The following is a 10,322-nucleotide window of genomic DNA, read 5'->3' on the forward strand; positions in this document are numbered from 1 at the left end:
AACTCATATTTTGTTTAAACTCACAATAAAAAAAAATTCAACTTGAATCATGTATTCCACAAAAATTTATTCAGCATACATGATATGTTCACCTCAAGGAGTTTCTATCTAATAGGATAATCAGGATTAAACAAAGGAATATGTAAACTCACGGTCACTTACACATTCTAGAAGTGGTATAAATGAAACATATGTCAGCTGTCAAGTGCATAGCTCCAATTAAATGCCCAATAATAAATTTTAACTTAGTATGCATAATGGTATATTTGTTTCATTTTTCACAAAGCTCATTTCTCTTTTTGTTAATGCTACCATCATGCATGTAGGTGATCTGGAAACCTGGGAAACACATACTCTTTCATCTCTCTAACTTTCATATCAAATTAGTCACTGTTAAATCAATTTTAGCCCAAAAGCTGCCTCCTTACATATTTTAAGTTCGGCCTAAAGGTTTTTCTGTGCGTTGCGAACTGTAACAAGTGACAGTGTACAGATCGGAGGCTATACTCATGCCAATCACCAAGTTTTGGCAAATCCAATGTAGCCAACTGTTTGAACTCTTTTTCCACCATGTGGTGTCACTGGAGTCTCTGAGACCTATTCTGGTTCAGATGGCTGCCCAATTCACAAATCGTTCTTTGTTCAGTTACAGTCGTTTAAATTTAATTCAGCTGAACTTTTTCTTTTATCATCACTAACATCTTTTTCCTTAAGTATGTCTCAAATTTGCTTTCATCTTCATGTTCCCATTTTTAATACCGTAGGTTAAAATCTATCACTCCTACCTTTGTATTTTAACTGGTGTCCCCATCTCCAAGCCTACTTTCCTTTAATTTGATCTTTCCCCTTTTCGTTAAGAGTGATCTTTCAGACGTATGAAATGACCATGATGGGCCCTGACTCAAAGTAATCCCAAGATTATGGCATTGATTCACAAAGTGTATCACGTGGAACTGCTAGCAGAGATTTTATACGTGTGCATAAGTATGTGGATATATTTCACAATAGAGTAACTTGGTGAAATGCTGAGCTATGCAAAGCTAAACTTTGTGATCGTGGGCTTCTCAGCACTTTTCGTGGATGTTGTGATTCTCCAAGCAGACATAGTATGTAGGACTTATTCAATTAATCATTTAAATGTTTAAGCTTCTATTGGAACTCTGTTTCAATAAACAGTTCAGAAAATATTGGCCATTTTACAAAGTTTAAACTTTTGAGCACAGTTTATAAGCTCTCTAGGATTTGACCCTTGCTTATGTCTTTAATCTTTTCTTCTGCCATTTTTTTCTTCATCACCCATACTTCAACAATCTCAGACTATTTTTCTGTATACAAATGAACAGTGCTGTTCCATATGTTCATAGGGGTCCTTCTGTTGAGGCTACCTATCTCTTCTTCAAGGCCAAGTTTAACCATTCACTTTTTAAAATATCTTCTCCGAATTATTAGCCATGCCTTCCCAAGGAGAGTTGGTCAGGGTATTATTTTCATAACACACACTTTGCTTTTATAAACCATGAAAAACCATATTATAATTGTTTACCTGTCTTTCCTTCCAATAAGATTCTCTTAATGACAGGGGTTATACTCATGGCACCTTACATATACCTAATATATAGTGAATTATTCAAAAATATTTTTCAGCTCAGTGGATATCCTTCCACGTCAATAATGCATAGAGCTTGGGGGGACTTATGGGAAAAAAATGATACCCATCTAGCCAGCTAAATGTACCCATTCAGTCAACACATCAAGATCTTTTTATTCTAAGCACACTGCTAGGCACTGGGGGCAGAGAGATAATTCAGCAGTCATGGCTACTGCATTCATGGAATTTAAATCTGGAATAGAAAAAAATCATTAAACGTGTAACAATGACTCTAACAGAGAGATATGAAGTACTGTGGGAATATAAGATAACCGACCTAATTTTGTGAAAGCAACGGACCCATGTCAATGAAGAGATGTTACATATCTTTGGTTATCCTCACATTAATATCACAATATCCTTACTGTAATTGGACGTGGAACCAAGTCAACAAATAACAACATGGCTGTCCAACAACAATTGTGACTGTCAATGGAAACAAGTTATGTGCACCTGGCAACGCCCAGTGGGGTTTACTGCCACCCATAATGGAGACATGATCAGCAACATGATCTTCAAAATAAAGAATTTGGTTACCCTGCAACTAAAAATATGTGGCAAATTCAAAGTGATTTCTTTCTTCACTCAGTCTCAGCAAACAGTTTGCATCAGCATCATCAAACTGACCAGGGTGGGCTGGGGAAACCACCCCCATCATCCAATCATTTCTCTCCCTCAACACGTGGGGATTAAAATTCAAGGTGAGATTTGGGTGGGGACACAAAGCCTAACCATATAAGAGGGCCAGAAGATGTGAGGAGTCAAGCGTGAAATTTGGCATAATAATAAACAAAGCTTTTAAGAAAATATTATTTTTCTTATAGGAACATTGTGATCAAAATATTTTCACATATAAAGTCAGTTTTACTAAGATTGGATGAAGGAAAATATTTTAAATATTTGATATAAATATTTTTCTTATGGGAACATTCTGATCAAAATATTTTTACTTAGAAATATCAGTTTTACTGATATTAAAGAAAACTATTTTGAATCATGGATAAAAATATTTTTCCTCCATCCAATTGCATATCCATCAATTCTTGTTTCCAGGAATGTACACTTAACAGTCAGTGCTATGTCGGGAATATAGGGTCCCTCATGCTAGGATATAAGTACAGGTAGGGTTCTATGAATTTAAAAAAAAAGTCTTGAACTCACATTTTAGACTGAAATGTATTATGAAATTTGAGGAATATTTTAAGCTTTGTGACATCATCATATACCTGTTTAGATTCTTCCTAATTTTGTCAGAAATGCCCACAAAGGTTTGTTTCAGGTGGGAGAGTTAACATACCCTTTGCCCATTATATTCATTTTTTTATTACAGTATAACAATTGCCACAAACTTAGCAGCTTAAAATACCAATTTATGAGTTCACAGCTCTATAAGTTGTAAGTCCAGAATAGCACGACTGGCATTCACAAGGCAGAAATAAAGGTATTGGTGACAGTAATTTCTCACCTGGAGGCTGTAAGGAACAATCTGCTCCAAACTCATTGTTTTTATATGCAGAATTCAGTTCCTGGCCTGGGCACGGTGGCTTATGCCTGTGATCCCAGCACTTTGGGAGGACGAGATGGGCAGATCGCTTAAGCCCAGGAGTTTGAGACCAACCTGCAAACATGGCAAAAACCCATCTCTACTAAAATTACAGAAATTAGCTGGATGTGGTGGCGCATGCCTGTAGTCCCAGCTACTCCAGAGGCTGAGGCGGGAGGATAGCTGGAACCCAGGAGATGGAGGTTGCCGTGAGCCGAGATCGTGCCACTGCACTCCAGCCTGGGTGACTCAGCAAGACCCTGTTACACACAATAAAATAAAATAAGATAGAAAAAATAAAACCGACCAGGCTTGGACTTAAAGGGGACAACCAGTAAAACAAAGCTTTACTAAGCTATTTATTCCTTATTATATAAAACCCTGCTAAAGGTAAATGCTGTGATTAAATAATCACTCCTATTCCCAATTTCTTAGCTTAATGTTAACATTGCAATTCATAAAGAGGACATTTAATATGTTCTTTCATTGTAAATGCCTGTGGCATTTCATTAAGGATAACCAACTTTTCTAGCTGAAATTGTGAAATGCAGGTTGGGAACGGCCTCGCCATTGCTGCATTTTGCATGGCTGAAGTCTCATTTTGCATTTTTCTCTTTTGCTAGGATTATTTTATTTAGAACCTCCTTAAAAATCACCCCTTAGATTTCCCACCAGAATATATGTTATAGGCAGCAAAACACTTTACCAACATGAATAATTCTTCTTTCTCTATAAATTGTGTATTAAATTTATGGATTATCTGTGACCCAAATATCTTCCCCTAGGCTATCCTACTGGTTCTTACTGGGAGGAGAGAAAAGAGGTTCAGGGCAGTGAAGGGAGCCTACTTGAGGAGAATAGCCAACAAGAGATTGATTGTGCATATTGCCTCTTTCTGCAAAACCAATTTTAGGTCCTCGTTCGGTGATTGTGTGTGTGCATATGCTACTATGCATAAATCGAGAGAAGCAATATGATATTTAAAATCAAAAGCTCCAGATACAGACTGCCCTCTTGAGTCCTGGTTCCATCTCATCAAGGTCTTGATCCTGACATGTTATTTAACCAGTCACTTCACTAGTTACCTCTTCTTTAAAGAGCATAGTAGAATGGTCTCCCTTACACCATTGCTTGGATAATTACATGTTTATAAATACATGATATATAGAAAAATGGCTGGTACATAGGAAAATGTTTCAATAAACATCAACTAAGATGTAAGTGTCCTCTCCTCTTTTTAGTTCAGGTAATCAAAAAATGATAATAATTGACTATGTCTTGTTTCCAACTAGTTAAAGAAGAAATAAGAATAAGCATTTTCTTTGCAGCCTTGTTACATTTGTTCAATTATTCACCTGGTAATGATTTTAGAACTGGTTTTAGGGAAAAAAAAAAAAACCAAAAGCAGTCACCAGTGAATCAATACTATCCAGATAATCTAAGTAAATAGGTGTGCAATTCCAACTTTGTCTAATTACACCGCTTACCAATAGCTGAATCTGTAGAAGCAGTATCTGTCAGGTCGAAGGGATAAAAATAGTACAAGAAATCCTCATTTACTTTTACACTGAAGGACTAGTTCTCACAAGACACTTGAAGAAAAAACATGACCAGTTATGTATTGCCAGTGGAGGAATTTCTCTGTGGTATCCTTGGAAGAGGTTCATGTTTGGATGTTCTTGGTTTCAGAGCTGTGAATGTCCAAACTTCAAATGATTTTCTCCTTTATTACCAGAACTTTAACTTCTGTGCTGTGAATGTCACATACCAAGGCTGAGCCAGCTGCATTCTCATATGGAGAAGCATAATCAACAGAGGAATGACTTCTTCCACCTTTTGATCAAACCGCCTGTGAGAATTTGGAGGATTTTTTATGTTTAAATTCTTACTCATACAAGTATAAATCGAAAACCCACTTTAAATCTCTGCTTACAAAACTCGGAGGCTTTCACACTGTTTAACTTAATTCTACTTAACATTGTAAATGTTACCATTTATTTTATATGAGAGTATGATCTAGAGCTGTGCTGTCTTACACTCTAGATACTAGTCATGTGTGGCTATTTATATTTAAATATAAATCAAGGAATTATAATAAAATACGATTCCAAATTCAGTTTCTTAGTCATAGTAACCATATTTCAAGTACTTAACCACATGTGGATAATGGCTACCAGATTGGACATCACCGATAGAATATTTCCGTTACTGTAGAAAGTTCTACTAGCCCATGATGAAATTCTAGAGCTTATGGACTTGAAATCAGGAACTGTATTTTATACCTCTTTTAAATATAATCCTACCACAGAAACAATATGTAATATTCATCAAGACATTTGTTGGTTGAATGATGTCTTGCAGAATTTCTCCTTTTCACTGGAGCTTGCTCAACTTCCACAAAAGCAAACCTCAGTGTGGTCCATTAGCTAAAATTTTGGTTATTACTATCCTTCCAAATAATTATCTCTATGCTCTTTACCTAGATAAACTCTGGCTTTGTCCCGTAGACCCCACAGATCTCCCTGTAATCCTTTTTTAGCGACCTCCTCCTCCTTTTCCTTTTCTTTTCATCCTTCAGGTTTCTCACTGAACGCAGTGCTTGTTTTAGGGTTGAGAACAATTGGAATGAAATCTAGGGGTTTCATTTGAGGTGCTTTTCCTGCAAGACCTGCACATGATATGATATGAGGTTGGAGATGCTACAGACTTTTTTGCTACCATATGGAATCTAATGTCAATCTGCAAAGGTTAGCAAAAGAGAACTTAGAGAAATCCAACTTTATTTTTCTTTTTTTTCTTTGAGACGGAGTCTTGCTCTGTCCCCCAGGCTGGAGTGCAGTGGCGAGATCTCAGCTACTGCAACCTCCACCCCCCGCCCCCCAGGTTCTAGCGATTCACCTGCCTCAGCCTCCCAAGTAGCTTGGATTATAGGCACGCATCACCATGCTGGCTAATTTTTGTATTTTTAGAAGAGATGGAATTTCGTCATGTTGGCCAGGCTGGTCATGAACTCCTGACCTCAAGTGATTCTCCCACACTGGCCTCCCAAAATGCTGGGATTACAGGCATGAGGCACTGGGCCCAGCTGAGAAATGCAACTTGTATCTGACTGGAGCCCTTAAATCTCTGAAGCCAGCACTATCACAAAGTTTTTTCAAATTCATGAGTCAATACATTCTGTAGGTATCATAAGTTGTTTTATTATTTAAAATCACAATATCCTGAACTCTCCTAGAGTTTAACTCAAGGAGAGTTTAACAGAGAGTGAACTCTCTCTGTTCACTCACCTTTTAGAGACAATTTCACAATCTCTCTCTTTACTCCAACTACTATAATTAAAGGGGATCTTAGGAGATAGTGACTGGAACTTTCTATTCTTTAAAAATTTTTTAATAACCTCAGAAATGGTAAATATTAAAAGTTCATTATATTTGCAAAACACCCTAACATTTCAGGCCTCCATATAATATTTGACATCAGAGTGATTTTTCCACCTAGTGACCATCATTATCTCAAAGCCACATCCTTCTCTTTCCTTTGGTTTATCTATAATTATTCATGCTTCTATTTTTTTAATGATGCACACTCTATTTTTTCTATTGTCTTGGCAACCACTTTTCACTGAATAGTCTATTTAAATCATAACTTTGGAGAAATGAAATAATTCACCTTCTCTACTGTGATAGTTCAGCCCCTGGGTGGTTGAGTTCTGTTTGGCGGAAACATACGACCCTACAGATGAGGGTCTTGCCTTAGATTGGTCCTCAGTTAAACTTTGAAAAGTTTCACCTCTTATTTGCACGAGCAACTATCTCAAATTTTTGTCCTGCTCTTCAAAACCTGAACTCAATCCCTACTCCCTTCATCCTTAGCAGATGATCTTTTTACTACTTCAGTGAGAATATTGGGGCCTTCAGCAACAATCCTGCTTCTTTTCTACCCCCTACATTTAATTTCCATCAGATCATATTTACCTTCATTATGTCATGACCAGAATGTGAGCTGTATCTTCCTGTTTAAAACCCACCTCCAACTTTCTCTACGATATTACTCTATTATTCATCCCCTCTCTCATATATATTTAACTTTTTCCTCTCCACTCAATACTCTCCTCAGGCTGTACACATGCTTGGTTCTTTGCCTGAAAAGAAAATCCCACAGTCAGGAATGAGGGATGAGAATGAAGAAGGAGACGGGGGAGTCAGATCACTCAAGGCATTCTATATGATATTTAGGAGCTTATACTGTTTTGGGGGATGAAAACCCACTGCAAGCATTCAAGCAGGGGCGGACATGGCCGCATTTCACATTAGCATTCTAGATGATTACTCTAGCTTCTCTGTGAGTGATGGATTGTAAAGGTGTAAATAGTGTACCAAAAGCATATTTTGCAATAGACTAGGTGTTGCTAAGTGTTACTAGGTTTTCCTAAAAAACATTGCTTATGGACAAGTAAATAAATAAGCTTTATTTCATAGCTTTTAAGTCTTAATCTTTAATCGACTCAGCCTCTTTAGCCAGAATATTCTTTATTTCCAAATAGTTATAAGCAGGTGGCTCACTTAGCATTCTATTTGTTCATCAGGTGATGAGTACATGTTTATATCCTGGTATAGTACCTGGGTTATAAGAATATGGTTCTGCACAGGTATCTGCTTCTCATTCCTACTCCATGAGTTTCAACACCCTGTCCAGTCTAGTGCTAAATCCTTATGGGGATGATGTGAGGTGCTAAGGATTCCTTGTTCATGTAGTCATTTAACTAGAGGTATGCTATGGTTGCCTCCTTTCACCCCATGGTTGAGGGAGGCATTCCTGTCCTGGGTTTGTGTGGATGGCCAAGCACAAGACATCCAACACTGGGCAGATGGGACCAATGAGAGTGCATGAGTCCCATGTACTCACAGCCTAGGGAGAAAGAGACTGCATGCATGCAGGACCACACAGAGGCTGCACTTGGGAATGCAATGAACAACTAGAGGCTGCAGGAGGCATGCCTTATAGTATCAAGAGGGTGAGGAAACCCTGGTTCCCATGGGAGGATGAGACTGGCTTGTTTGAATAACTCTATGGACTATCAGGAACGGAGGCTGCTATTCAGACTTTTTTGTTGTTGTTTCTGAGACTGAGTTCACTCTTTCGCCCAGGCTGGAGTGAAGTGGCATGATCTCTGCTCATTGCAACGTCTGCGCCCCACGTTCAAGCGATTCTCCTGCCTCAGCCTCCTGAGTAGTGAGATTACAGGCATGTGCCACCACACCTGGCTAATTTTTGTATTTTTAGTACAGACAGGGTTTTGCCATGTTGGCCAGGCTGATCTCGATCTCCCGACCTCAGGTGATCCACCCTCCTCGGCCTCCCAAAGTGCTGGGATTACAGGTGTGAGCCACCGTGCCCATCTTATACAACTTTTTGTTACTAGCTTAAGTAGGACAACTCTGAACAAACATCAACCAGATATTCTATCCATTGTCGGTAACAAGAGAATGAATTCATTTAATATTTACTTATTAGATTATAAGTATTAGAATTAAGATTACTGTAATGCTACTTTTCAGGGATAAATTGAAATGTATTCATATAAATCTAAATTTATCCAGTGAATACTTTCCATAAGCATTATTCACTTTATCAAGAGCTACAAAATATTCTTTATAATTATATCATCCAAACTTTACGGAGTTTGTAATTTTGTTAAAGAAAGTCAATTGTTTCCTCAGATATTTATGTGTGAGACAGATTTTTGAATTTCCTACAATAATATCTGATATGGAATCTGTCTTCTTTTTATGTATCCATTTCAATATATTTTCCTGAAGAAGCAATATTTTTGAGAGGCACATTTTTTCTTATAAAATACAGAGGAATGACAGATAATACTGTTTGTGACTTTGGGATTTTCAGGTTTACCAATTCCAATTGCCTATATTTGGGTTTCTGAGAATATTGGATTGATAAACTGACTGCATTACCTGCTGAGCATCTGGTTTAAAAAGTATACATGGAGAAGTATGTGACATTAGCTGTACTCCCTGTTATTGGTTGAACTTTGTACCCCACAAAACATGTTGAAATCATAGTCCCTGCTAGCTGTGAATTTGACCTTACTTGGTTGAAACTCAGATGTAAGGTTAGGTTGTACTGGAGTAGGGTGGGTCCTTTATCCACCATGACCGGCATCCTTGTAAGAAGAGCATAAAAGACCTACACACACACACAGTTGTAAACACACACACACACAATTGTACACACACACACACACACACACACAATATTGTGATGACAGAAGCAGGGACTAATGTGTCCACAAGCTGAGGGATGCTCAGGATGATTGACAACACCAGGAGCCAAGTGAAAAGCATGGAATCAATTCTCTCCTAGAGCCTTCAGAGAGAGCACGGCCTCGCCCACGGGCTCGTGTTGGAATTCTACCCTCCAGAACTTCAAGAGAATAAATTTCTGTTGCTTTAAGCCACCCCATTTGTAGTGCTTTGTTATGGCAGTCCTAGGAAGAAAAAGTGAGACACTCTCCTAAGTATTAAGTTATCTTACATATACAAGCTTCTACATAGATGTTCGCAAAATTTTAGAACTTCAGTCTTGAAAATGATGCAGTTAGCTGAACTATTTTCACATAAGGAGATCCAGGGTTCTTACAGACTTGCCCAAAATATATGACCATTCAGTGTCAGGGTCCTAGTGTAAGAACTCCAGTTTCCTGACTGCTGGCCAAATGCTCTTGCATCTCCCATTCACATTAAAAGACGACTGCATGTATTGCCCATGTACCTCCTTGGAAAGCACAGCATGGGCCTTAACAGAAACACACCTGTAAGGGAGAGGTTTTAGTAGCCCTAGTGGAAATCCTCAGCAGATCTTTCCCAGGATTAAGAAACAACAGGAGGATTGCAACTAGGCCCGAGAGGACAACTGTCTTGAAGTTAAATATTGCCTTATAAGTCCTAAGTGGCTGGCTGAACGAATGAAAATGTGATTTATTTATGATGGAAGAGAAGCAAAAGGTTTGGGTGTTTACAGTGAGCTCACAATTACCACAATAAATTGGTCCTTAGTATTCAGAACGAATATGTTATTTGACCTGAATGCAAGCTCACTATCGAATGGTTGACC

Source organism: Piliocolobus tephrosceles, chromosome 18 (genome assembly GCF_002776525.5).
Source record: "Piliocolobus tephrosceles isolate RC106 chromosome 18, ASM277652v3, whole genome shotgun sequence".
In the NCBI taxonomy this organism is placed as follows: Eukaryota; Metazoa; Chordata; class Mammalia; order Primates; family Cercopithecidae; genus Piliocolobus; species Piliocolobus tephrosceles.